Source organism: Marmota marmota, unplaced genomic scaffold, assembly GCF_001458135.2.
Source record: "Marmota marmota marmota unplaced genomic scaffold, marMar, whole genome shotgun sequence".
Classification (NCBI taxonomy): domain Eukaryota; kingdom Metazoa; phylum Chordata; class Mammalia; order Rodentia; family Sciuridae; genus Marmota; species Marmota marmota.
Window position 1 is genome coordinate 19,421,314 of NW_025999990.1, and position 26,662 is coordinate 19,447,975.

At 49.8% G+C, this 26,662-nt stretch overlaps 1 protein-coding gene across 1 annotated transcript in view; it reads left to right on the forward strand.

The window, feature by feature from the left end:
• The first annotated feature begins 205 nt into the window (after positions 1 to 205).
• Zbtb7c (zinc finger and BTB domain containing 7C) overlaps positions 206 to 26,662 on the forward strand; it is a 262,054-nt gene continuing 235,597 nt past the window's right edge. Inside the window, exon 1 of the mRNA XM_048806258.1 lies at positions 206 to 448. The gene's annotated coding sequence lies outside the window, so the exon portion shown is untranslated. The remainder of the gene's footprint in view (positions 449 to 26,662) is intronic.

Here is a 26,662-nt window from a genome sequence, read left to right on the forward strand (position 1 = left end):
GAGTGTGTGTGTGTGTGTGTGTGTGTGTGTGTGTGTGTAGGCCTGGAGCAGGACATGATCACCAGATCACTGAAGACCCAGGATGACAGAGTCGTGTAGTCACCAGGCACTGATGTAATAATAAAGAACAATACAGGGATGGCTTAAAGATTTGAGGCCAGTTCACAACGGGGACATGCATCTCTAGTCCTGGTTGGTGACAGGGGCGTCTCTTCTCTCTGCAGATCCCCTCTGAAGCAGCTGGGAACTCAGAAGGCTCCCCATCCTGGAGGAGAGTTTCAGCCAGAGAGGGAGAAGGGATGGCGTGCAGCCCACCCAGGGTTTGAGGTGGAGCGAAATCCACAGCCTGTTGGACCTGGAGCCTCCGAGTGGGGGGCTGCACCACTGGGGTGACTCAAGAAGAATCGGTGCTACGGGCCCCAGCGACATGTACATGGTGTAATGACAGGTAATGAACCTGAAGCTCGTCTATCCTTTATGAATGATATGGCAGGTAGGAGAATATATCAGCCTGCAGGAGACACCAAGTGTCAACCCCCGGGAAGATAACTATGCAAACAAAGCTCAGGAAGGCCTGATAAGAGGATGGATGGATGCTTTATAGTTATTAGTTTTTGCCCACGTGCTTGCCAGAGCCATGCACCGGAAGATTTAGCATCAGCGGGGTTCACTTCCTTGCCTTGTGGGAAGGCTTGGTGCCTCTGTGGATGTAGCAGGTCTTATTTGAGGAACTCAGAGTTACAAATCAGGAAGTCGTTACCTCTGTCACTCCTGTGGGAGGCAGGGAATTTATGCCGGTGGGGAAACAGAGGCAGCAAGGGCGCAGGAGCTCTTCCTTGCATCTGTGATTTAGGAGGGTGGACCTGGACACCTCACTGGTTGGGAGGTCTTCAGGTTCGGTTCAGACGCCTTGAGTAACAGAGGGTAACGGTTCAGTGTTCCTTAGGAAAAGAAGAAAAGAAGGCTGTGGCTCCCCTTCCCTCCCAGGGTACCAGGACAAATGGAAGATGGCCCAGGGTGGCCAGGGAGGTCATGAATAGGGGTCTGGAGAGGACACACAGTCTGTCTGGCAGTTGATCCAGGGACTTGGTCAAGGCAGGAAGCATCAAGAGATCCCTAGAGCCAAGCGGGCAGGGATTTGAGACTGGACAGAGGGGACCTCTAAGGCTGGAGACCCGAAGGCGAGCTCGGATCTGATATCAGAGCCTGTTCCTCTGCCTGTCTGGTCTTCCCTGTGCGTGCTGTGCCGTGCTGGGTACCACTCTGGCAATTTCCACTGCAGGGGAAATGGCAGCTGAGACGGAAGCAAAAATAGCTTGGAGCCTTGGGAAACTGAGCAGGGAAAGGGGAGAAGGGCCAAGGGCCTGAAGTGGGAGGCCCCAGAGGGTGTGGCGAATTCCATTCCAGTGCAGGCCAGTGTCAGGGTCCTCAGGGTCAGAGCCCAGGGCTGGGGAGGGGCAGAGCAGCAGGACTTCTGGGTGGCCTTGTTCTAAATCAGGCAGAAAGAGTAGGTTGAAGGGATCCAGAAAGCTGAGCCCAGCTCTAGGGAAATGGGCCAGCCACAGGCACCAGCAGGCCCAGGACTTGACTCGGGTCTTAAGTGATAAAACAGAAGGGGAACTGAGCTGGTGGTCCCTGGGGGTCTTAGCTGGGAGCAGGCAACGACACAAGTGCCTGGGGCTAACTAGGACCTGGGGTGTATCCCCCCAGACCCCAGCTGTTAGCTGGGCAGGTGGTCTGCACATGTAAAGTTTGGCTGGGGGCTAGCACGAAGGCCTTGTGGTGGGAGGTGGTGGAGAACAGGGTGGAGGTAGCAAAGGTCCAGCCCTGTGGGCTGGGCGAGGACTCCCATCACATGCATGGCCCTGGGGAGGAAGGGCAGTGTGCCTCCTGACCTGGGCCAGACAGAGTAGAGGCCATACTCTGCCAGACGTTCTCAACTGATTTTGCTAGTATTTACCAATTACCTATGTGTATTGGGCACCACACCTGGTGCCAGAAAAGCAGTGAATGAGACGCAGCCTAGTCTCTGGAGAGGGCGTGTGTGGCAGAGAAAAGCCCAAAGCCAGGTCCAGGGCTCTGGGAGCCACAGGCCCTTGTCTTCAAAATAGGGACCACCCTGTCTCACGCCTAGGCTGGTAAGGAGAATTAAATAAAATAAAACATGCAGCACACTGAGCCCAGCAGCTGGCACCACCATCAGTGGTCAGTATATTTTGTTGACTTCCATTGTTTTGCTCTGGGCAGAGCTCAAGGTTGCTGGGCTGCGAACAGGGGAGGCTGGGAGAAATTCATTCTGACTCATTTGGTGACTGACAGCCTTTGAGGCCCGGTGATCAGAACTCCTCTGGCCACAGAAAATGTGGTTTAGAGTGAACCCTACATTCAGGATAGGTGACTGCATATTTGGGGGCTGTGCCAGTTGCTGGGCTGGAGTAAGACAGGACACAGGAGGGGCAGACCCAGGAATTTGGTAAAGTGTGGAGAGGAGAGAACATCCTTAGAATGCTTGGAGAGTCTTGACTCCTGCTTCCAACACAGTTCCAGGTCTAGGGGCAGGGTGGGGGTATGCAGCAGCCCAGGCAAGACCAGGGATCCCGAGTGCAAGTGGCTCAGTAGTGATGGAGGATGGACCGCAGTCATAAGGCACACCACTCATTTTAAGTTTGCTAGTAGGTGCATTGAAAATAAGCAAGTGATATTCATTTTAAGAATGTATTAATTTAGCTCAGTATGTCCAAAATATTACCACTTGAACATACAATCAATGTAAAAATTATGAAGGAAATATTTTGTAGTTTTTTGTATAAATTCTTTGAAGTCCAGGGTGTGTTTTATGCTTATAGCACATCTTGGTTGGGACTAGCCACATTTCAAGTGTGCAGTAGCCACATGTGGCTAATGGCTACTGGGTTGTTTAACACAAGGTCTAGAATCTAGAATCTCTTGCCAAGGAGCACCCAGGGTGGATCCTGAGCTAAACAACAGGATTTACTCTTAACATTCCCTTCTTATGAAAGGCCTACAATGAATCCCCGGAGAAATTCACTTGAACAATAAATTCTATCTTGGTGGCTCTAGAAGGTGATGTGCATCCTCAGGAGCCAGCCCTGGCTCCAGGATGGGGCCACTCGTGAGTTCTGGGACCTGACTTTATGCTCTCTTCAAGTCCCCTGAGCCTCAGAAGCTTCATTGAAATTGGAGCTAATAATTTCTATCTTGCTGGGCAACTCTGAGGACTGAAACAATAGTGAGTAAGTTTCTCTGTGACACTCCGTGTCAAGAAACGATTCCTTTTATTTTCCCAAATCGAATGAAAACAGGTCTGAGTTTCCTCACTGGCTGAGTTTGGCAAAAGTTTCCTCGCAGGCATTTCTGCAGCTCTGTCTCCACCCTTCCGGTGCCTGGGAACTGTGAGGGCTTGGCGGGGCAGGAAAAACGGGGAGTGTTGAGGGAGGCTGGACCTTGGCCCACGCTGGTGGGTCATCTGAAGGAGGCAGGCCCCTGCATCCGGCTTGTGTTCCAACACCAGCTCTGCCACAGGGGATGCCAGGTCCCAGGCCACCCTCTCTAGGGAGTCAACATGGCCAAGGTGGGTTCCGGTGGGCTGAAGGTTGCCAACCACTCTGGGACCCAAGTCATCCCAGCTGTCCTGGGGTCCAACCTAGGGGTCCTCCCCTGAAAACTGGGTATCCTTCAGCCCTCTCTCCCCAGCCTCCAGCAGCAGCCTTCAAAACAAAGGCCCATCTCCACCTTATCTATCTTTTTATGGCCATAAAAATACAGATAACTCCCCCTTAGGAGAAGAGAGCCCTAATCTCAGCAGAACGCAGTGATTTTTCCTCACTTAACCTAGTATCTTCCCCATATAGCTTAAGCGAGGTGCACTCTCCTCAAGGTCAAGTTCCCCATGCCCAGCCCATCTGAAAAATGTGTTAAGTAATCTCTGTCCTCTGTGGTTTTCCTGAGACTCTCATGAGCTACGACATATGGAAGTCCACTATAAAGTTATCACATGTTGTTGAGACTCCTGATTCCCTAGGAGCTGGGTGGAGGCTGCTGTGGGGTTCTGAAGCACCCCCTCTCCATCTCACCACAGTTGTGCACAGTTGTGCACAGTTGTGCACTGTGACTCAGGGACTTGCTCCCACCAGGTTCTCCACCCTAGGGTGCGCTCCTCTGATTTAGCGGTTCTCCTCCGGGACAAGGGAGGAACTTGTCTGTTCATGGTAGGGATGGGAGACCCTGACGTCTTTATTTTCCCTCAGTCTGTGGGCTGGAGTCTCTAACCAGGCTCCCACACAGATTATCATGGATGTTCATAATCCATCCATCCTGCAGAACCAAGGAAGCCCCACAGGCCCTCCCCAGCCCCTGGAGTGGGTCTGGTGAGGACTTCTGTGCTCAGAAAGGAGGGATCCTGGCTGATCCCACATCCTCCTACCTTACCTGGTGTTGGGGAACAGGATCAGAAGGTGCAGGTGGGAGACACGGAGAACTGGGTGTTCTAGCTGTGCTAGAATTGGGGCACAGGCTTTGAAACAAATGAAACCCAGTTCTGACCCCAGGGTTTCAAGGTTAGGGCCACATTGGATTGTGTGCAGGGGGTGTTGGGCCTTGACGCTTGCTGCAGTGGTATTTGAGTCATTCTAGACAGACCTACCCCCTGAAGGGTAGGCCCCCACCCCCTCTGCAGCTGTCTCCTGTTCCCCACCACCTCTCCCAGGCCCTGAGCTGTTAAGGGTGTCACGGATCCTAAGAGTCCTCCAAACCAGTGTCAATGTGACCTAACATCTCTTTTATAAGCTAATCTATGACATATTTGGGGACCAGTTTGTGTGGGGGGGACCTACATAATCAGGAGCATTTAGATAGGGCAGTAGTTGTGGCTTTTTCTTAGTTTGCTGTGTGACCCTGTGCAGATCTCTTAACTTCCCTGGGCCTTAACTGTTCCCCTCCGTTCAATGGTCATGAGAAAGTGCCCCCTCTGATTTTGCTGCATGCATTCTGAGAGCCAGAGGCACAAAGGCCCTTGGTGGCCCAGGATTTGCCAGCATTATTGCAGAACCCTTTCCTGGCCAAGTCTAGCACCGTGCGCTCTGCTCTGCAAAATTAGTGTGTGTACTGCTTCCTAGGGGCCTACGGGGAGAAGCTCCTCATATATCACCTTAAATTTTGCAGCAGGGAGAAGCAGAAAGCCACATTGCCCTTGACTGACAACCTTCATACATGTATTTAACAATTTTAATTTTTCATGATTCTTCTGATAAAAATAGTGCCCGACTAAAAACAAATACATTTGTATTTTCCGTCTCCTTAATTAGTTTCTAATTTGGGGGTTCTTATTAGCTTAAAATCATCTCACTGAAATGGTCTTAGGATGATTAAAAAAAAAAAAAAAAAGAAAAGAAAACGTGAAAAACCACAATCAATTCCTGAGAGATCTTCCTATTTAATTATGCTGATTGGTGCACTAGAGACCCCGGGCAACATGAACCTCTCAGAATAAGCTTGATTTGTGCAATTTGGTTTTAAAAAATTTTGGATGCATATTTATCATGATCAACTCTGTGTTTTCTCCTTGAGATCTTGACTTGTTTCCTGAGATGTGGGAGGAGGAACCCACAGGCTATTGAAACCCTGGGCCTTTAGTTTAATTCATGGACTCCTTGGCAGGGCCTGGACTGAATGGGGAACTGAGGTTCCCAGCTTGTCTGGTAATTTAAAATTTCTTTTCTTAAAGAAAAAGGAAAGAAGAAAGAAAGATAAAAGAATACCCAGAGGTAGGCTAGGAAAGCATGGGCTGACGGAATTGTAGCATGGGGTGGTAGGAGAATGGTCCATGAAATCATAGAAAAATGGGCCAATCCTGGGTTAGAGATCCACCCAGAACAAAATTCCAGAATGCACTACTATTTTGGAGATATTAGAAAAACTCAAGTTTGTCAAAAGGATTTGTCTGTCACCCTCACGCCCATGGACCATTCATCAGCTTGGCTGAAAGTTGGGTACCCAGATGCAGTGGGAAGGGGAGGATGCAGCTGTACCTGAGGCCTGCTCTCATCATGAAGCTAAACCTGTCCTGAGCAGGCTGTGGATCTCACTACCACTTACACAGAGGCCAGAGGAACACGAGAAACCCCACCACAGTGGCTGTCCCCAAGTCCAGACCAAGGCAAGTGCCTCGGGGCAATGACCTCATCTCTCCAGCATAAATGATGCTAATGGAAGTAGAGTTGAGGGGAATTGTTACAGATTAATAAGGAGACACCAGCCAAATGCAGTCTGTGGGACTTGTTTGAATCCAGATTCAAGGTGACCTAAAGCAGAAAGATGCGTTTGAGAGAACCCGGGAGATGAGACACAGGGTAGGGGTTAGGCAGTGGGCAATTGGTGCTAGCTTTTCAGGTTGTGTGATATTGTGGCAGTGTTTAGGATCACATGAGAGGATGTCTTAGATTTTCTACAAGAGATTTTAGGAAAAAGAGGAATCGATGAAGCAAAAGTTTTATCTGTGGAATATTGAGCCCGTTGAAGCTGGTTGGTGACTAGTGATGGGTACATGGGGATTTATTATGGCCTTCTATTTTGTGTGTATAAAAAATAGTGAAGAAGAAGAAATGTCCCTGCTAGCTGTTTGACCTTGAAATTTCACCTTTGAAGCTCTGCTCCTCTGGCTTAAGTTTCCTAGTCCAGTAATATGTAGCTTCTCCTGGGAGCACAGATGACCCTTGAGGAAAGGAACAGTGGGCAGAAGAGATCCCTAGGACACAATAATGTGGGGTCACATGGGGAAGTGCCCCAGAATAAGGTAAGTTTGGAGAAGGTTGTGTTTAAGCCAAAGAGACTTCTTCAGAGCCTTCAGAGTTTCTGGTACTGTGCATTGTGGAAGAGAGTAGGTGACAGCAATGAAGTATCCCCAAACTGTTGATCTGTCATGTGCTTTGGAGGAAATAGAAACCTCCAGCCCCTGCAAGGAAAGTCAGATTAGGTCAGAGCCTGATCCAGAGCCGTTTCCGGTTACTAACTGTTGCACAACCACTCACACATTCTGAGCCTCAGTTTCCCCATCTGTAAGATGAGCTTCATATCACCTGCCACCGACCTCACTAATGTGTACAGTGGAGAGCCCAAGACCAAAGGACGTGTGTGACAATCATGTGGTGCCATTTTCCAAAAGTCAGTCCACAAATATTTGCTTGCGGCTTGTGCTCATGTCCCTGTGTACAGGGTACAGTCCATCGTTACCCAGCTGGTGACTGTTAGTGGGTGTCACACACTCAGAAGTCACAAAAGTGGAAAGACAAGTTCTCTGCCCTTTGAGGGCTCGTGATGGAGTTGGAGAGAAATAAGAATAATCAATCACTGAGGGGACCATCAAAGCCACCCAGCTCTGGGGAAGATAAGCCATGGAAGTTTCAAAGGAAAGGGGGATTGCTCTTGGCTACGGTGGTCTGGGAAGGTCACCTGAGCGAGGTGGCTTGGTAGCCAGGGGAGGATGTAGGTGGATAGAGGTCACTCAGTTGGAATATTGCCCTTACCCCTGTTCCTGCATATCCACATTCTGCAGGGGAACACATAAACCTTGTTTAGGTTAAGATATCATCTGACTTGGGGACATAGATCCTCCCTGTCCCGAGCAGGGGCTGATGCTCCCCCTGCCCAGTCCTCCCAGCCACTCCTATCGCCTCCTCTGTTCCATCCAGAGCCAGAGAAGCTGGGATTGCTCATCCCTCTCCCTCACTCCTGTCCTCTCTTCAAGTCAAGGAGATAAAGCAGCATGATGTGGCTCTGACAGCCAAGCCCCTGTCATCATGGAGTCACTTCCCAGGGCAGTGTGAGAAGACGACCCAAGTGAGAAAGGTTAGGACAGGTGGGCGCAGTGGCTGCGGTAGAGGTGAAGGTCTGTGCGACACCAGAGGCCAGCTGGGCTTCCTAGGTGCAGAGAGGTGGCGGGGCAGTGACTCCCCGGCTGGACATAATGGAGTTATTCGGGATGTGAACAGCAGTTAAGACCACTTGCCACCCCAAAGCCCACGCGGTCCTCTAATTTGCACAGAGCAAATGAAAGAAAAAGGCCCTTGTGAAGGACAGCATTGTGGCAGATACTCACAAGGTGTGTCCAGTGCCTGAGTGCCCCACCCCAAGCCATTCCAGGATTTAAAGACATGCCAAACACATGGCCTGTCCTCAGGAGTCCTGGGTGGACAGGGCTTAGCCCATGAAATGGGAGCTATTGTTAGTATTGATATTTTGGGAAAGGACCTTCTCAGTTCCTGGCCCCACCGTGGACTTGTATGGCAACCTCAGAGACTCAGCTTTGAGTTCTGGCTCTGCCATTTGGGACAGGTGACAGTTTTCCTGGACCTCCATGTCCTCAAGTGTAAGTGGAGTGGCTGTTCTCCCTCCTGGGATTGTGGTGAGGACAAAATGAGATGAGGTAGAGAGAACTTTTGATCCCAGGGACCTCTGGAGCTTCAGTTTTTACCTCTTCCACTAAGAAGAAATGAAGTGTGGGGCAAGTTGCCCTGGGCCTCAGTTTCTTTGGCTATGAAATGGAAATATTTAAATTGTCTGCCTTACCAACACCAGTGAACCATGGAGAGAGGGCTTCATGGGCAGCGTTTGCACAAACCCTTCAAGGTGTGGGAAGAGTTAGTCAAACACTAAAAGCACTTATTGTGTTCATAGGCAACCCACTGACATAAGCCACACCCAGAAGATAAAGTCTCAGAGTGGCAAGATGCATCTGGGCCCATCATGGTCCAGGTGGGAGGAATGTCGGCACCCACTTTCCTGGCTCCCTACAGCCCCCGCAGTGTGGCAAGGCCAGGAAGAGCTGACCTCGCTCTGCCACTCAAACTGTCTTGTGTGCCCCTGAGCAGGACCCATAGCCACCTGCTCAGACTCAGCCCTGAAGGTGAAAGTTACTGGTAACATTGCAGGAGGGGTCCAGCAGAATGTTTGGGAAAACCTTCCTGAGTTGGAAGCAGCCATCAGCCCGTGCTCTTGGAACTGGAGATTTAATAATGCTTGTTAATTGATTAATGTGCAGCCTGCCATTTCATCTGCCTTTTGGGGAGAGAGTGACCATCCTATTTATATTAGAGAGCTGCTCTTCCAGAAGCCTACCTGAGCCTCTGCCGAGTTTATCAGTTGGAGGATATATCTTCCCCAGCCCTGGTGGAAAACAGGTGGCCGCCTGGGCTGAGACCAGACATCCATTTACCCACTTATTCTAATTAGTTTTGTAACTCAGCACTCACTCCGGGCTTTGATTTACAGTTAATGGTTCATCTTAAAATGAACAGTTGTCTGGAATATTCCATGGGTCAATGGCTGACTTTTAGGAAGTGGTGGTATTGACATGGCAGCCACGTGATGAGTCCTGCAGCACCAAATCTATTTTTAGATTTTTTTTTGCCACTATTCTTTTACTTCTCCTCTTACTGGCCATAAAGAATCCCCCACTGATGTGTGATCCTTTTAAAGCCACATGGAAAGGGCACAGGGCTGTGAGTTTGGAGAAAGGAGTCCTCAGCCCAGCTTGCCATCATCTCACTGGGCAGAGCAAACAAAAAAGTCACATGGCCCTTCTAGGCTTCAGGTTCCTGTGGGGTGGATGGGACAGGGTTGAGAGGGGAGTTCCTCCCTGAGACTCTGACTCAAGACACTGTGTGTGCCAGCCCAGTGATGTATGATGGGCATGCAGTGAATTAGGTCTTTGCTCAGTTTACCAAAGTAACTGCTTCATACAAGAAAAAAATTAATAAGTATTTAACTGAGAAAAAGAGGGAACTTGAGTGCCTCTACTCTCCCCCAAAGGTCAGCACTATCAATGATTTAGAGAGTTACTAAATCCACACCCACATCCATTTCCACATCCACATCCATATCCATATCCACATCCATATCCACAACCACTCCCACGTCCATATCCACATCCATATCCATATCCACAGCCACATCCACACCCACATCCATATCCACAGCCATTCCCATACCCACGTCCATATCCACATCCACATCCAAACCCATATCCATATCTACATTCACATCCGTATCCATATCCACACCGACTGTTTAATATAGGTATATTTTTCCAGACCCATATTCACCAATATTCCATATTCACATCCATATCCACAACCACACCCATATCCATATCCACATCCATATCCACAGCCACAGCCACAGCCACACCCACATCCATATCCACAGCCATACCCATATCCATATCTACATCCACATCCATATCCACCCCAACATCCACATTCATATCCACAGCCACACCCACATCCATATCCATATCCATAGCCACATCCACACCCACATTCATATCCACATCCACATCCACATCCATATCCACATCCATATCCATATCCATATTCACAGCTACACCCACGTCCATATCCACATCCATATCCACAGCTACACCCACACCCACATCCACACCCACATCCCCATCCATATCCTGTCTACACATCTCTATAGATAGCTGTTTAATATAGGTATATTCCAGATCCATGATATAAACTAACATGGGATTGAGTTATATATTAAGACGCATAGCTTATGTTTTCACTTGATAGATATCCTTTTAAAAAAAATCTGCTTGTGTTTATCACTCTAATTCTTTATCATGTGCTTTTCTATAATATGGATAGAATATATTAACAGGATAGAATTAATTTAATTCTTTGATGGCCACATGGGTGGCATGCTCAGAAAGGGGTTTGTCCATCCCTCCTGTCCCGGGAGGGGTCGGAGGCTCAGCTCGGGAAGGGGAAGAGTGCACTCTCCCATCCTCAGCTGGGGGGGTGCGGCCCTCCCACGTCTGACAAGTGCTTTGGCTGAGCAGCATGGGTGCTGCTCCCAGAACTTGGGCACCAGCGCCAGAGCTGGGGCGGAGACCCTGTAGCACGGTGAGGAAGGTGCTGGGAGGGAGGGTGGAGCTGTGGATGGGAGCTGGGCAGGGAGGGGCCAGGAGTTTGCCCAGGAACTTGGTGCAGTTTGCTTGCTCCTGGGAACCGGTGTCAGCAGCTGGAACCCTGGTGAGTCAGGGGTGGTTGGGAGCAGGTGTGGGCTCCCCCTCCAGAGAGCACAGGTGGGTTTTAGCCTCAGGCAGGTCCCATACCATTCAGGCTTCCTGGTCCTTCCAGTGAGGCAGAAGAGAGGCCAGGCCACCGAGACATCAAGCAGGCTGCCCAGTGCCCTGGCTCCCTCTGCTCTCCACTCCCAGCTTCTTCCTTGGTCAGAGGCGAGTGATTTATTTCCTGGGCTGGTGTGAGGGTGGGATCCCAGCCACTTGCAATAGTTTCCCGTTTCCTCTTGTGTTAAATTGCATTGGAGTTTTGAATAGTACAGCATTTATATGGATCAAAACCGAAATGACAAAGGTGCACACTAACACCGCTCACTTTGGTCTCTGTCCCCTTCCACAACTCTCCCCATTGTCCCATGTAGGCAAAGCTTTGTATTTATTTTTGGTTTATTCATCCAGTCTTTTGTTATGTTAAAACACAGAAATTTGGATATATATTGTTAGTTTTCCATTTTACTATATAAAACATGGATAACTGTATACTCCATACTGCACTTTGCTTATTTTATTTTCTTAACTCTAAATTCTGGAATTCTGTCCATATTAGTGTACAGAACACTTTCTCAGGTTTTTATAGCTGTGTGATATTCCTTTTTTTATTGGTTTAAAAATGACAACAGAATGCATCACAATTCTTTTTACACAAATATACAACAATTTTTCATATCTCTGTGTATATATAAAGTATGTTGACACCCAATTCGTGTCTTCATACATGTACTTTGGATAATGATGTCTATCACATTCCACCATCCTTGCTAACCCCCTGCCCCCTCCCTTTACTTCCCACCCCTCTGCCCTATCTAGAATTCATCTATTCCTCCCATGCTCCCCCTCCCTGCCCCACTGTGAGTCAGCCTCCTTATATCAGAGAAAACATTCGCCATTTGTTTTTTTGGGATTGGCTAACTTCACTTAGCATTATCTTCTCCAACACCATCCATTTACAACTGCGTGGTATTCCATGGCATGCTTGGACAAAATTTATCTAACCAGTCCCCTAGGGAGAAACACTTGGGCCTCTCATGTTTTTTGTTATTAAAAAAAAATTGTTGATCTGTCATCCATCTGAAATGCTTTGTTGTATATGTGTGTCTAATTACAGATCACCCCAAATCTTTGCTAGAAGTAGGTGGAGTATATATTAGGTATAAGTAGTATATATAGTATAAGTAGGTAAATTATTAAGACTTTGTCCCCAGACTCCTATCATTTGTTCCCTTTCCTCCAAGAAACTTTGTCCCCAGCCCCTTAGGCTCCACAGTCACCCAAGTGCTTTTCAGGGTGCAGGTTCCTTTGGGATGTTGGGAGCTTTCCTGCCCTTTCCTCTGCCTTGGGCAGAGACTGATGGACCCTGGACCCAGTAGGAGAGGTGGCTGTGGCTTGGGCTCATCAGGCTGTGGATTCTCCTCTCAGATCTGCTGTGGTGAACTAGGCAACCCTGTTCAAGTTCCTGCCTCACCTGTCACACAGGTGAGCTGTGAGACCTGAGGACCTTTCCCACCCTGACATTTTATGGTCCTAGAACCATCTAAATGGTGTGAGCCACCATGTTTAAATCCCTAGCCCCTGAATGGCCAATCAGAAGTCACCTTCTTATCTTGGGGCCTGTGCTGGTATGTCCTTGCCCTCCCGAGTGTCGGGAGTGCTTGCTTCAATATGAGATCAAATTTCGATGCAGCCTGCCTGTATGTGGTAATAAGATGACACCCATGTGCACATTCCCATTACTCATAAGTACCTTCATTTGGCTACAGATTTGTGAAGTCCTTTCATTGCTATTGCATGAAAAAAGGATATTTCACACATTTCACATGATCTTCATGATGGAGCTTCTGAGTGAATAAGAATCAATGCAACAGCCAGCTGCCACCCGAAAGCCCATTTATACGGTATCACAGGCGGCTGAGCCCCACCTTGGACTGTGATCTCGTCAGATCCAATAAGGCAATAGTAATAATAACTTACGTTTTCACGATGTGGGATCCTTCCCCGAAGCTTTGCTGTGGTGTGTGTGTACCCTCTCTGCTGTCTCTCTGCTCCTGTCCAGGTGGGTCTGTGTCCACTGGGGCCCTCAAAGTGACTTGCATCCCAGAGAAGTCTCGGTGTCATGCACTGATCAATCAGTCAGTGGATAATGAGTCAGTCAGCTCAGTGCTGTCATGCACAGCACCCCCTAACTTAATGTGCTCTCTGGGAACTCCTGGTGCGTCCCCACACCCCTAGGAGCAGACTCTTCCTGTAACAGCATGGCTGTCCACTCTGCCCACCAGCCCCTGCTTCAGCCTGCCCTCGTCCCTCCACCCACTCAGGGGCTTCCTCCACTCTGCCTGATGAATGCCTTTGGAGTCTGTCACCATGGTCCAGGTTGCTACCACCTCCTCCAGACCCACCCAGGAGCCCATTTTCTCTTGCCATCCCCCAGTTCCACCCCAGTCTCCACACAACTGCTGTGGGAAATATGTTTGTCCCATTTGGCCACTACTTTATGCAAACCCTTTGATGGCCTCTTGATGCTTTTAGGACTGAGGTAGAGATTCTTGCCAGGGCCACACAACTTCCTGTCCACCTCATCAGCCCCTCTGCACTGTCTTCATTTTTGGTTTCTAGAAGAAGTGGTGCTCTTTCCTGCCTTGGTATGGGTGCACCCTGCTCTCTCAGGGTGAGGGCTTTCTCCCCTTGCTCTGGGCTAACTCCGGCTCATCCATCACAGAGCAGTGAGGCTGTCCCTGCCCTGGCCCTCTGGGCTGAGTGAGGTTCCAGTATGGGTGTCTTAGCCTTACTGCCTGTTCTAGTCCATTCAGGCTGCTGTAACCGAATGCCACGGACTGAGTGGCTTATAAACAACAGAAAGTGATTGCTCACAGTCCAGAGGCTGAGAAGTCCAAGGTCAAGGTCAAGATCACTTCCTCACAGGTGGCTTCCTCTCCCTGTGACCTCACTTAGCCTCAAGGAAGCTCTTTGGGGCCTCCTATAAGAGCACTAACCCCATCCATAAGGGCTCTGCACTTGCAATCTAATATCTGCAAAAGTCCGGGCCTCCTAATACCAGCACTTATATAGGAATTTGTGGGGGGATACCCACATGCAGACCAGAGAATCACCGCTTATAACATGCTTTGACTGCCTCCCTCCTCACTGGAGGGCCAGCTCCAAGTCCTGTTGATAGTGGATCCCGACACAGCACTTAGACTGTAATGGGACGCGTCACTCACTGAGGGAAGCAGTTTGGGCAGGTTGTGTCCCCCGGGAACATCCTTTTTATAGCAATATCATGAAAAGGATAGCAAAGTCGGAGGACTCCAGAGGTGGTCCCCTCCTTCTGGGGAGTGAGAACAGACCCCTGTAAGTACGACCTTGAGCTCTTGACCCAGAGTGCCTCTTCCTGCTGCGTGCTCCTGAGCAAGTCACCTACCTGTCTTCTCTGAGGCTTAGTTTCCCCATTTATCAAAAAGGGGACAGTTCTACATCATGTAGAACCACATGACTGAGAAGTTATACTCCATTTATATACAATGTGTCAAAATGTACTTACTATCATGTACAACTAATTAGAACAAATACAAAATTTATATATATATATATTTTAAGGGACAGTTCTTTCCCCAGAGGAATGTTGCGAGGGTTACATAGGAATCTCCATGCCAGGCACTTATCACAGTGCCAGCCTTGAGCAAATACTGGCCAGAGGACGACCATCAAGCCCAGAGAGGGTGGCCTCCTGGTCCTCATGGCACAGTCACTTAATCCAGATCCTGAATTTCTGTCCTGGCCACCTCTTGAGCCCTCAGAAGTGCTAAAACACTCCCCGACCTCCTGTGGTGTCCAGTTATGTCATCATAGCAGTGGTTCTCAGCCAACTTCCTCTAGGAACATGGAGTGATGTTTGGAGACATTTTTGATGGTCACAGACTCGGGGAGAGGGATGCTCCCGGCATGGAGCAGGTAGAGGCCAGGGGGCTGCTCAGCATCCTCCAGTCTGCTGACCAAGGAGCCCAAACTCACAGTGGTGCCCAGGTTGAGAAATCCTGCAGAGGTTTTTTAGGAGGACCCCAGGCAAAGTCAGTCCACTGGAAACTCACCCAAAGAAGGGCAGGAGTTTCCTACTAAGCTTACACCCAGGGATGGTGGCCTCTCCTGTTTGGGGCTGTGCAGGGGTGGAGGCGTGGATGGGACTGAGAGGCCTTGGGGAGTCAAAGCAGCTGTTGGAAGCAAAGAGATCAGACGGGTGCAAGTCTGGGCCAGGCGGGTCATTCCTCCGGCATCTTTGCTAGAGCCTTACGGACATCAGCGTCCATTTTCCCCTCCTCCTTTTCCAAAGGCTTTCAGCACCTTGGAGACTGAGGTGGGGGCACAGAAGCAGCTGCTCCTGGCAGGGGCAGATCCACCAGCAGCCTGCTCTGTGGCCCAGCTGCGGGAACTGTAGGCTGTAGCTCCCTGCTGCCCTTGGGAGGTGTGAGGACGCAGGGTAGGTGTAAATCACACTCCATCCAGCTTCTCCACCCCCAGCCCGGCACCATTTTCACCTAGGAAAAGTAATAAAAATGCATTCCAAGTCCTAGTCCTAAAGGAACAGGAGTGGGGAGGAGCTGGGGAGGGGAGCCCGCCCAGCCTGCCTTATTAAATGTAGCTGAGCCGTAGGGCTTTTCTGGTCTGGGAAGCAGCCCCAGGGCCCCCGGAAGCAGTGGGTCCTGGGTATCCATTCCATTTTCCAGACCTGTGGGATGGCCCTGCATAAAGTCCCTGGGTCTCAGCCCACTGAATGAGTTAGGTGGGCACAAGCCCTGCCTGGCATGGCCCTTGCCTGTGTGGGCACAGTCAGCTCAATTAGGACTGATCAGACTGTTCCCCTCAGTGGAAGAGACACCAACTGGGGCTTTACCTGGGAGATCAAGGGGCAGGAGAGAAGCTTGTGGTATGCGACACCTGCAAGGGATGGGAGTAGGTGGGGTAGACCAGGCCACTATCTTTGAAAAAATTGCAGTTCCAGACTGTACCCCAGACCTGTGACAGCAGTCTCTGGACCAGGGTTCAGGCATAAGTACATTTTCAATTTCTCCAGGTAATTTCAACATGTAGCCCAGAGAAGCACTGACTTCAAGTCTCCCTGGCTCCCCAGCAGTCTGGCCGCATGGAGATTATAAGAGGGCACCAGGGAACCTAGTAGAGCTCAAGAAGGGAGTCGTGGGGCAGACAGACCCTGCGTGGGGAAGGGCTGTCGCCCCTCTGGCTGCACAGATGGCTAGGTTTCCGGTCAGGCTGGCTGCATGATCTATTTGGGAAAGAGTATGACTCAGAGGTAGTGGCTGCCCAGATCTGGGGTCTGCGGTGCAGGGCTGCTCTGCCAGCACATTTCCCACAGTTGGCAGGGGACCCTCCCAGGAGTCAAGGGGGAGAGAAGGAGGCAGGAGGTGCCCACTGGATTTGCCCTGATGTAGAATTATTGGTAGATTTGATATTGCAGTTATTTGGGTGCGTGTCTGGTCTTTGCTGCCAGCCTAGGAGACCCTGGGAGAGCAGCAGCTGTATTATAGGGATGTCCAGGACTGACCGCTTCCCACCCCCTCTGCCATCAGCTCTCACCTGAACTGTTACAATAGCTTCCAGATTGGCACCCCAGCCTCCGCCCTCATCTGTCTGCCCTCAAAACAGTAACCAGCAGCTTTCTTTAAAATGTGTCGGATGGCTTCTTCCTTTGCTCAGAACCTACTAGTGGCTCCCCGTGTCACTCAGAGTAAAAGCCAAATGACCTGGTTCTGTCTTCCCTCTTGACTCACCTACCCCCTTCCTCCCATCTCAGGCTGCCTCTGGTCCTCTGTGCACTCCCGCCTCAGGGCTTTTTCCTAGACGGACCCCCCACCACACACATACACACACACACACCTAGAAGCCTTGTGCCCCAAATCTGCACAACCTCCTCCCTCCCCTTTCTTCACCTCTGCTTGAATGGCACTTGCCCAGGGAAGCCTTCCCTGACCATCCACTTCCTGTCTCCCAAATCCATTTCTCTGGATACCACTCACATAGCGACACTGTAACCTTCTGTTTACTTCTGTCATGAGCACTTAGAAGGGGGAGATTTTTTTCTGTTCTCTTTGCCTTGGTAGATGAGGAGCCTGAGCAGTATGAAGGCTATATATGGTGCTCAGCATATTTCCGTGTCTCCCTATTGTAATGGCATTTATTTATTTATTTATTTTACTAGGGATTGAACCCAGGGGTGCTCTACCACCGAGCCACACCCCTAGCCCTTTTCATGTTTTATTTTGAGACGAAGTCTTGGTAAATTGCCCAGAGTGGCTTCATACTTGAGATCTTCCTGCCTTAGCCTCCCAGGATGCTGTGATTACAGGCATGCGCCACCATGCCCAGCTCTGACCCTTGGAATTTAGAAGTTGTGTTATTATAATCTTTGACACATGCCATTCTTTCTGCTGGTCCATTCCTGGTCTGCTTTGATTTAATTATATACTTAATGAGTTATTTTGATTAATGTCATAAACACAGAAGAGCCCAAAACTAGGATTTGACAAAATCTTATTTCCAAATATAGGTATGATCCTGTCCAGCTCACCCCCCGGGGTGCCCACCCATCTTCTTTAAGCCCACGGTCCCCAGTCCCTTGCTGTTCTTTCTATCTAGGGTTACTCTGTCAGTATGCACTCCTAAACTCTTTATTTTATTGTAGTTATTTTCAACCTTATTCAAACTTACTAGGCTATGGACAATTTTTGGAGTCTTTTTCACTTCATCTTATGTTAACTTCCCCCTATATTATTACATGGTTGTCATTCTTTTCCTTTTGAGTACAAAAAAATATTTGTAAAATGGATATTTAGCATTATGCCTGCCCATAGTTCCAAGTTCAAAATAATAGCTAAAATCTATTAGGTCCTTCCTCTGTGTAAGGCACACTATTTTATTTACCCCATTTACCAGATGGGGAAACCAAGACACAAGAGGTGAGCAACTGGCCCAAGTCACATTCAAATGGCCAAAGGCAGGATTTGAACCAACATAGCAGAGCTGCAGAGGCCTTGCTTCTACCACTGTGCCGCACTGTCTTCTGCATGAAAGAATGAATGCGGGTCCCCTCCCCCAACCACTGTTCGCCTCCTCTCTATTAAAAGAACCTGTCACTGGACCTTGCACTTATAGGGGCGTGGGGCTCAGAACCTACCAATAGATTAAGCCCTTTGCCTTGGCTGCCACGAGAGGGGACCAGGCTGGGGCTTGTGCCCTTGGCCCATGAAGAAGGGGCCTGTTCAGGAGTTAGTCTCCCTTCACATCAGGTCTCAGATGACTGCAGAGCTAGGTATGCGCTGACCGGCCTGGTCAAGGGCTGATCTGTTTGGGGGCTGTCCTCTCTGGGTACCTGGTGCACCCCCCTCAGGGGTGAGACCTTTTGTATATTAAGAGTAAACATAACTAATGAGGAGGGGCTGGGTGTATAGCTCAGTGGAGGAACACTTGCCTACCATGTGTGAGGCCCTGGGGTTCAATCCCCAGCCCAAGGAAAAATAAGACTGAAAAGAAGAAATGGGAACTGGAGAGCTAGACTCAAGATTGGGTAGATGCTGTCCCAAGAACAATCGCCCTGCCCCAGGAAGGCCCATGCAGCAGGGCAAAGCCAGGCAACCCAGTGGCTTTGGTCCCCAGAATTGGGCTGGCATGAGCCAGGTTGGACCAGAAGGAGGATGAGGGCTATGAGCTTTACCATTCTCGTGAGCAATGGCCGGTCTGCCCTGCCAGCCTTTGTCCAAGGCCTGGAGCAGGATGTGCCTGGGAGGGGCCCTGGGACCTGCTTCACTGACCAGCTGGAGGAAGGCAGAGGGGGCCTCTCCAGAAATTCAGCTGCCTGACGATCAGGCAGGTGGGCCTCTGGTACAGGTCTTCCCCTGGGGGGTGGATGGGAGCAGGGACAGAGTGTGTGTTTCCTGGGGTGTTTCAGATTAGTCTGGTGGAGGAGGGGAAGGAAAGCCTAGGCTGTGTTGTTTTTTTTCTTCCAGCAAGTGATATATTCCACTGGTATCAATAGGGGGCGGCAGAGAGCACAAGACAAACAGCCAGTACTCCACAGGCCAGAGGTCCACACCAACCCTCAGTTTCTCCTAAACACCTGGAGGGCCTGGAAGCCTTCCAGCTGAGTGCATGTGTCTGGCACCACTGAAGGGGTTAAGGTCTGTTGCAGGCACTTAAGTGGGCCCCCCTGGGGTGGGAAGGCCGGGAAGGAGGCAGGAAGTCCTCCTGAAGAAGGGAAAGGATGGAGGGTGAGTGTAGGCTGAGTTATCTCAACCCAGGCTGTGCATCAGAATGGCTCTGGGAGCTTCCAAAATTCTGATGCTCTGGCTTACTCAGGCCAACAGGATCAGAGTGTCTAGGGGAGGGACCTGGGGATCTGGATGTTTCAAAGCCTCCCAGAGTGAGAGCCACTGATGGCACACAGGCTTGTCCCCTCAGCAGCTGCAAGACCTGGGGCGGTGGTTTGCATCGCCTGTGAAGTGGGGGTGGTAATGGTCCCTGCTAACATCCGGGGGCCTTGAGGGTTAACTGAGATACCTGTGCAAAGCTGGGCTTGCAGCAGCTGCGACCTAGGAGGAAACTATCCATCCACTCAGCTGACAGCACGGGTGCCTCCCGCATGCTTTGCAGGTGAGCTCTGCACCTGGCATCCTCGGAGTAGAAATGCAGGCTCTGGGGGGACAAACAGCGTCTGGGGAGACGGTTCACTTCTGGAATCAGATCTGGATGCAGCTGGCCTTGGGGCCTGGGTCACAGGCCAGGCACTGGCTTGTACCAGACCCTGAGGTCAGGGATGAGCTGGGCACAAGGTAAAGGTCCTATTCCACTGAAGGCCTGGGCCTCCATCATGGCCCAGGGGACAGTGCTTCAGCTGTGTGTACGTGGAAGGGGCCTTCTTCTCAAAATGTATTTTCCTCCCACTTCCTCAGTTTATTTTCCATGAAGATTTTTAGTAACATTCTTTTGAAAATTTCAATTCTACTCCAAGTGTAAGGGAGAGAAAAATGAGTAGGTAGCGCACTGCAGAGGCCCGGGGGTGCTGGGTGCGTGGAGGGCAGGGGGCTGGTGGGAAAATCAGGGAGCCTTCGTGCCAGGTCTTACCCGGAGAACCTTGCTACCTCTCTAACCCTGGAGGACAGAGAGTGTGACCCCTCCTGATGGGGGCCACATGGACCTTTGGTACTTACATGGACCCGGAAGTCTGTCCTCCATCCCTAGGGCCTCTCCCAGGTTTGTGAGAAAGCTCTGTCCATTTTGCATTGAGCAGCAGGGTGGGCGACGAACTAGTTGAGACCCCCACATTTCAAGACCACGGAGTTCATGCAGCCTTCAGGCCTCTGCACAGCTGGATGGGAGTAGGGGCCAAGCTCTGCCCCACTGCCCTGGAGAGGCAGAGCCACCCAGGCCCTTTAGGATTTGTCACTCCTGCAGGGAGTGTGGGATTCGGGACTGAACACAGGTCCTTGTCTACTCCCTTACCTGTCCCTTTGCCTAAAATGAGGAAACTGAGGCCCTACTTAGGGGTCCTCAGGCTAGTAAATGGCAAAATTGGGGACTCCTGTGTGGAGCACCAGTGAGCTTTGCATTCAAACAGAATGGGGGCATATGCGGGGGGGGGGCGGGGTGGAGAACATGATCTGACCTTGAACTTGAGCCCCTCTGGGGTTGACCTTCACTCCAAGCCCCAGCCCTCAGGTTTGCTTTCCTTGCTGGATTACTGGAACCTTTGCTCATTTCCCTGTGTCCTGTTGGGGTTTTGAATTTTCAAAAGACCCTGAGTCCTGCGAACCTCTTTCAGCATCGGGGTGCCAATCTACCCCCAGCAAGTTTCCAGGTGTTGCTAGTGGTGGTGGCAGAGCTTCTCTCAAGGTCAGCTCCCCCCAGGCACCTGCTTTATGCAGAAGCTGCCGTGTTCCCAGTGTCCCGACTCAACTGGCTTCTGAAATCACACGCTCTGTGTCCTCACTCTAATTGGCACTCTTGAAGGCATTCCCCAGGCAGATTTGGGTAGGCTTTGACGGCCTCAAAGAGGACAGGAGAGGGCTGCCATACTCACGGTCGCCCTGCCCTCTGCTGAGGGTTCCTTTCATCCCCAGGGGCTGTGCAGACCTGGTGAGGAGGGGGAGCTGAGGGGAGTCATGCCTATTAACAGCCAGCTCAGGACTCCCCTGCTGGCTGCAAACAATGCCTGCCTGCCTGGGAAGTCCTTGGAAAATGGCTCATTAAAAGTGAAAGCCATGGTCAGGGTGGCACCTCGGGTGGCCTGCAGCCTGCACCCTTCTCCCAGCTGTCAGTCGTCTTTGGGGGTGGTCTGGCCTCGGGACGGGGGCACCTGTGGACTCCTCTTCCCCTGGTCTCCAAGGAAGCTCTGCCAGAGAGGCCTTCCTGAAAGGGCTGGGTCTTGCACCTGACCAGGGGCCCAGCATTGCCCACACCTGCCACCTCTGACCATCCCCACAGGGTCTCAGCAGCTCACACTTGGCCATGATTTATAGCAATTCCACCCTCTTGTCTCCCCTTGGGGATCCCACTGGCAGCGCTGCCAGATAAAAAACACCCAGTTGCATTTGAATTTCAGGTAAGCAATGGAAAGAGTCTAGTGTTTGTAGATCCCACAAAGTTCACAGGACATACTTATATTAAAAATAAATTATTTTTGGGCTGGGGATGTGGCTCAAGCGGTAGCGTGCTTGCCTGGCATGCGTGCAGCCCGGGTTCGATCCTCAGCACCACATACAAACAAAGAAGTTGTGTCCGCCGAAAACTAAAAAAATAAATATTAAAATTAAAAAAATAAATAAATAAATAAATAAATTATTTTCTGGTTGGGCATGGTGGCACACACCTGTAATCCCAGCAGCTCGGGACATGGAGGCAGGAGGATCGAAAGTTCAAAGCCAGCCTCAGCAACTTAGTGAAGGCTTAAGCAACTTAGTGAGACCCTGTCTCAAAATAAGAAACATAAAAAGGGCTGGGGACGTGGCTCAGTGGTTAAACACCTGGTTCCAATCCTTGGTTCAAAAAGAAAAAAATGTATATATAATCTGAAATTCAAATGAAACAAGTGTCTTGTATTTTTGCTCACTAAATCTAGCAATCTGATTGATCCACAGAGAAAGCTTTCTGCCTCAGGGCTAGAAAGAGGGTGGCTTCTAGTCTCTGCAAGACCAGCTCTGCTTGTCGATGCCCTGAAGATTGTAATAAAAAAAAATGCAGGCTCTGATTCAGTAGGTTTGGACAGGGCTGAGCTGCCTTTCAAACAAGCTCCTGATCCAGGGGCCATACTTGGAGGAGCAAAGAAATAGGACAGTGAATGTTAGAATCACCGAGAGTAGGGGGCGGGAGCTCAGAACGCTCCTGCTGGGGCCCTGCTGGGGTTCAACGCCCACAATCTGATTTGGTTTGTCTGAAGGGCCCACTCACAGTACTTTTAAAAGCTCCCACGTGATCTCATTCCCAGGAAGGCTTGAGAACCACTGTTTTGGGCTGTTTATTGACAGCTTTTCTCTGCTCTTGTTGGCCTGAGGCCTCTGGGTTTTGCTAGATTCAGGGTGGATCCACTCTACAGCTCTAAGGTATGCTGCTCATGTAAGTGTACCCCCTGGAACTGGGTATTCCAGCCACAACTGTCTTGGGAAGCGGAAAGCCTCCCTTGGAATCCACACATGGAAGACTGTGTGACAAGTTGCTTAATATCTCAGGTTCACTCTTAGAAAGGAATTGAGGAATGATAAACTCTTATAAAAGGAGAATCAGATGGACCGTGGTACAAGAGCTTCTTGGATCCATCAACAGCCATGGGAATGTCAGATGATATGAGGACAATGACGAAACTATATCCAGTGCCATCCACATGGTGACTATGCCACTCCTCCAGCATCTATCCAGGCGATAAACCCTTTATATGACGACTTTGAGAGATGGGTAGACACTGGGTAGCAGCAGGGGGCAGGTCCAGGATGACCCAAGGAGGCAGAAGAAATCAGTGAAGTAGGCCTCTCACCTTCATCTGAAAGAGTGACCTACTAAGGAATCAGGAACCAAAGCAGACTTGCTGGGGTGAAATGTTTGGTCCAAGGCGATTGCTTTTCCACTTATCTTTGTCTTTTGGATAAAGAAAAATCTGAATAAAAGCTACTTTTTAATGGAGAAACGCTTACCTTATTACTGTCAGCCATGCGTGCCTTTAAAGTCCACAGCACTCCAGGGCCTCCCCACAGGCATGCGGTAAAGGCTGGAGGATTGGAGGCAGCCGCAGCTGGGTTTGAAATTCCTTCCCAGCCCTGAAGAGCCGCCCGTATTCCTGGGAAGCTGCTGTTCTTCTCGGAGCCTCTGTTTTCTCATCTGTTTGTGGAGACTGTTCTGTGGCTTGCAGGATGTTGAGGAGCATCCATGGCCTCTACCCTTCTGGTGCTATAGCCACCCAACTCCTGAGTTGGGGACAACCAAAAAATGTCCCCAGACATGTCCAAATGTCCCCTGGGAGGCAAAGCTGAGCAGAACTGAGAGCTACTCTAATAGACTCTGGCTTCCCTCTAGGCAGAAAAGGCTGAATTTCATTCATTCATCTTTAAATTCATTCAGAAAGCCCCCATTCCTACTGTCCACGCACGGAAAGGCCGGGCACGGAGCATTAGTGCCCCAGCTGGCTGAAGAGATGTGCACAGATTTGTCACATGGAGGGGCAGTTCCTTTGTGTTGGTATTTGGAGCCAGATGGCCAGGGGCCTGCTAATGTGTCCCCTAGCAAAGCCAAAATGTAGAGAAGTGGGTGTATTAGGTCGCCTCACAGGGAAATAGTTACGGAGGGTGTTCCCACCTCAAATCCCCAGAGCCTGGGAGACTGAGCTCGGGAACCTCGTACTCTTGGAGGCCGAAGTGTCCTCAATGAAAATTCAGGAAGGCAGTTTGCCTGCCTGCCCCATGGGCTTGGGGGTCAGTGCCTTTCCTGGCCTTCTGAAATAAGGCTGCTCACCATCTTTGGAGAAAAACAAAAATAGAAAAAAAACAAAAAACAAAAAAACAAAACAGTCCTTCTCTTACTCCCTTTTCTTAGTGCTAGGAAAGAAAGAAAGAAAGGCTGTGGGTTCCAGTAGTAGCTGTTCTTTGGAAGCCGTGGACATGGCTCTTGTTTTCAACTTGAGTCCACTTCTGAACATTTCTGGTTTTAAAATGCAGATCTGCATGGGGAACAAAAAATAAAAAGGAAGGGATGGTTTTCATTTGCTCAGGAGTAACAAGAAATGAAAGCTCCTAAAGACCCCTATAGTCACAACAAGGGTGGTGTGTGTGTGTGTGTGGTGCTGGGGATCAAATCCAAGGCCTCCACATGTGCTAGGCCAACACTCTACCACTGAGCTACATTCCCAGTCCACAACAGTGATTTCAAACAGACAATGATCTTGAAAAACAGCAAACCAAGTTTTGGTCCAGACGCTTGCCCTCTGCAACTCTTACCAGATCCCTGCGACTAGATCTTACTGTCTCTTTGCAGGACGCTGAATCCCGAGGCTGCCCCCCTAGCATGTTCCAGGGAGCCAGAGTTCAGGTCTTGGATCTAAGAAGAAATGAGGAAAAGTAAACATAATAAGTTTTATATAAGGTGAAGATTTCTCTCCCTTAAAAGGGTGATCCTTTTTCTGAGACTTAACATTCTCCCAATAATTTTTGGTAATAAGATGCACTTTTACGGTGACTATCAGGCAGTGGATGTTGGCAATGTGGAAACTGGCTACGCAGCTCCCTTCAAAAGATGGATTTTATAGGCCTATGAAATTCCTATGTCTAGTTATTCCTTCCTGAGTGGGAGGACTAGGTCACACAGCCCCAGAGCCCAAGCCCCGCTGCTGTGTTCTGTGGAAAGTAGACACTGTCCCCACTTTCTGCTTGGGTTGTGGATTTGTCAGAAAGGAAGTGAGGAGGAGAGAGCAGGAAAAATGATAAGTGGCAACCCTTAGGGCAGTAGTGGGTTTTAAAGAGAAAATTGTAATTCTGTTGAAAATTGCTGGAGAAGATTGTGCAGTCCAAGTAGACATATGCAAATTATATGCAAATCACATGGCCCTCTTATTTCATAACCTGGATGTAGCCCTTGGGAAAATGCTAATGGAGATTAGTGGTCTCAGGCAAGCCTGCCTTGGTGATCTCCAGGAGTCTGGCCCTAATTAAAGAGTGTTTTTTCAACACTGTGGGGCTCCAGCAACCTCTGTTTTTACACTCTTCCCCCCCACTCCCCATCACTACAGGCCCATGGCCAAACCTGCAAGGTTCTTCTCATTCCAGAGAGGATGGGGGTAAGGAACATGGCAGGAGACCTTGACTGGAAGGTTCTAGAATCTTCAGGTAGATATCACTTCTGTAGAGCTCCTGGCATCCCAGGCCAGACTCATTCTTGAGGTTAGGGATTACTTAAAACACTGGATCTCCAACTTCTGAATGCTTAGGCTCCTGTGGAGGGTGTGCTAAGACAAAGGTTGCTGTGTCCACCCCCCAGGGTGACAGTTTCAGGAGATCTGGGTGCGGCTGAAGAATCCAAATTTCTGTTGGCTGGTTGAGACCACAGTTTGAGAACCACTGGTCCAGAGCAAACAGTCCTACTCAAAGTGTGGTCTACAGCATTCTTTGTGACCAGTCTGGACACAAGAACAGAAATCGAGAGTAAACATTCAGAAACTTTAATTGATGTTTGGACATCCAGCATATCCAAGCACGTGATCATTTTCCCATTGATTCCTTTGTGTTGCATTTTACAAAAGTATTGGTGCGTGATGGTTTGGTAGGTAAAAGAAGTTATTTTTCCATTAATAGGAGGTCGAGGACTCTGACCATGAGAAGCCAGTCTAATGGGTAAGGTTCAGGGCAGCCCCAGGCTGGCAGGAGAGTTGGAAAGTGCCTAAGGAGAAACCAAGGCAGGACTTTGGCCAGCCTGGACAGGTAGCAGACTGGCCCTGGATCTTGTCTGAAAATATTGGAGAGGAGTTAAAAAGCTGGTTGACACGATGCTTAGTGGGGTGGTGGTAGGGATCTTACTGGCTGAGGGTGGACAAAGGCACAGCAGAGAGCTGTCCTGCTCTGAAAGCCAGTGGAACCCCGCCTGAGGAACAAAGCTGGGAAGACAGAGCTAAGAAGCTGGCCTCACTCTGGACCTCCTGCCTCCTTTCTGGTGGGAGACCTGGGGGACAGTGAGTGTGTGTCGGGGGGTGTGGGTCAGACCAGATCAACTGGAGGAGTGCCCTTGTTTGTACATAGTGAACGTGGGGGTGTGTTTGTGGGCCCGTGAAGGGTGACGTGGGTACTTGGGTGGCCGTAACTTGCTATTGTCTCATAGGCACCTCCTGCTTCCTGCAAAACCAGCGTACAGAAAAGGGATAGCCTGGGAGTGCATCATGAGGACAATTCCTTTTAAAAGGAATTTATTGTAGGACTCCATGCTACATTAAAAAAAAAAAGAAGAAGGAAGGGGGAGGGGAGGGGGAGGGGGAGTGGGGAGGAGAAGGAAAGAAAGAAAGAAAAGAAAGAAAAAGAACCAATGTACGCA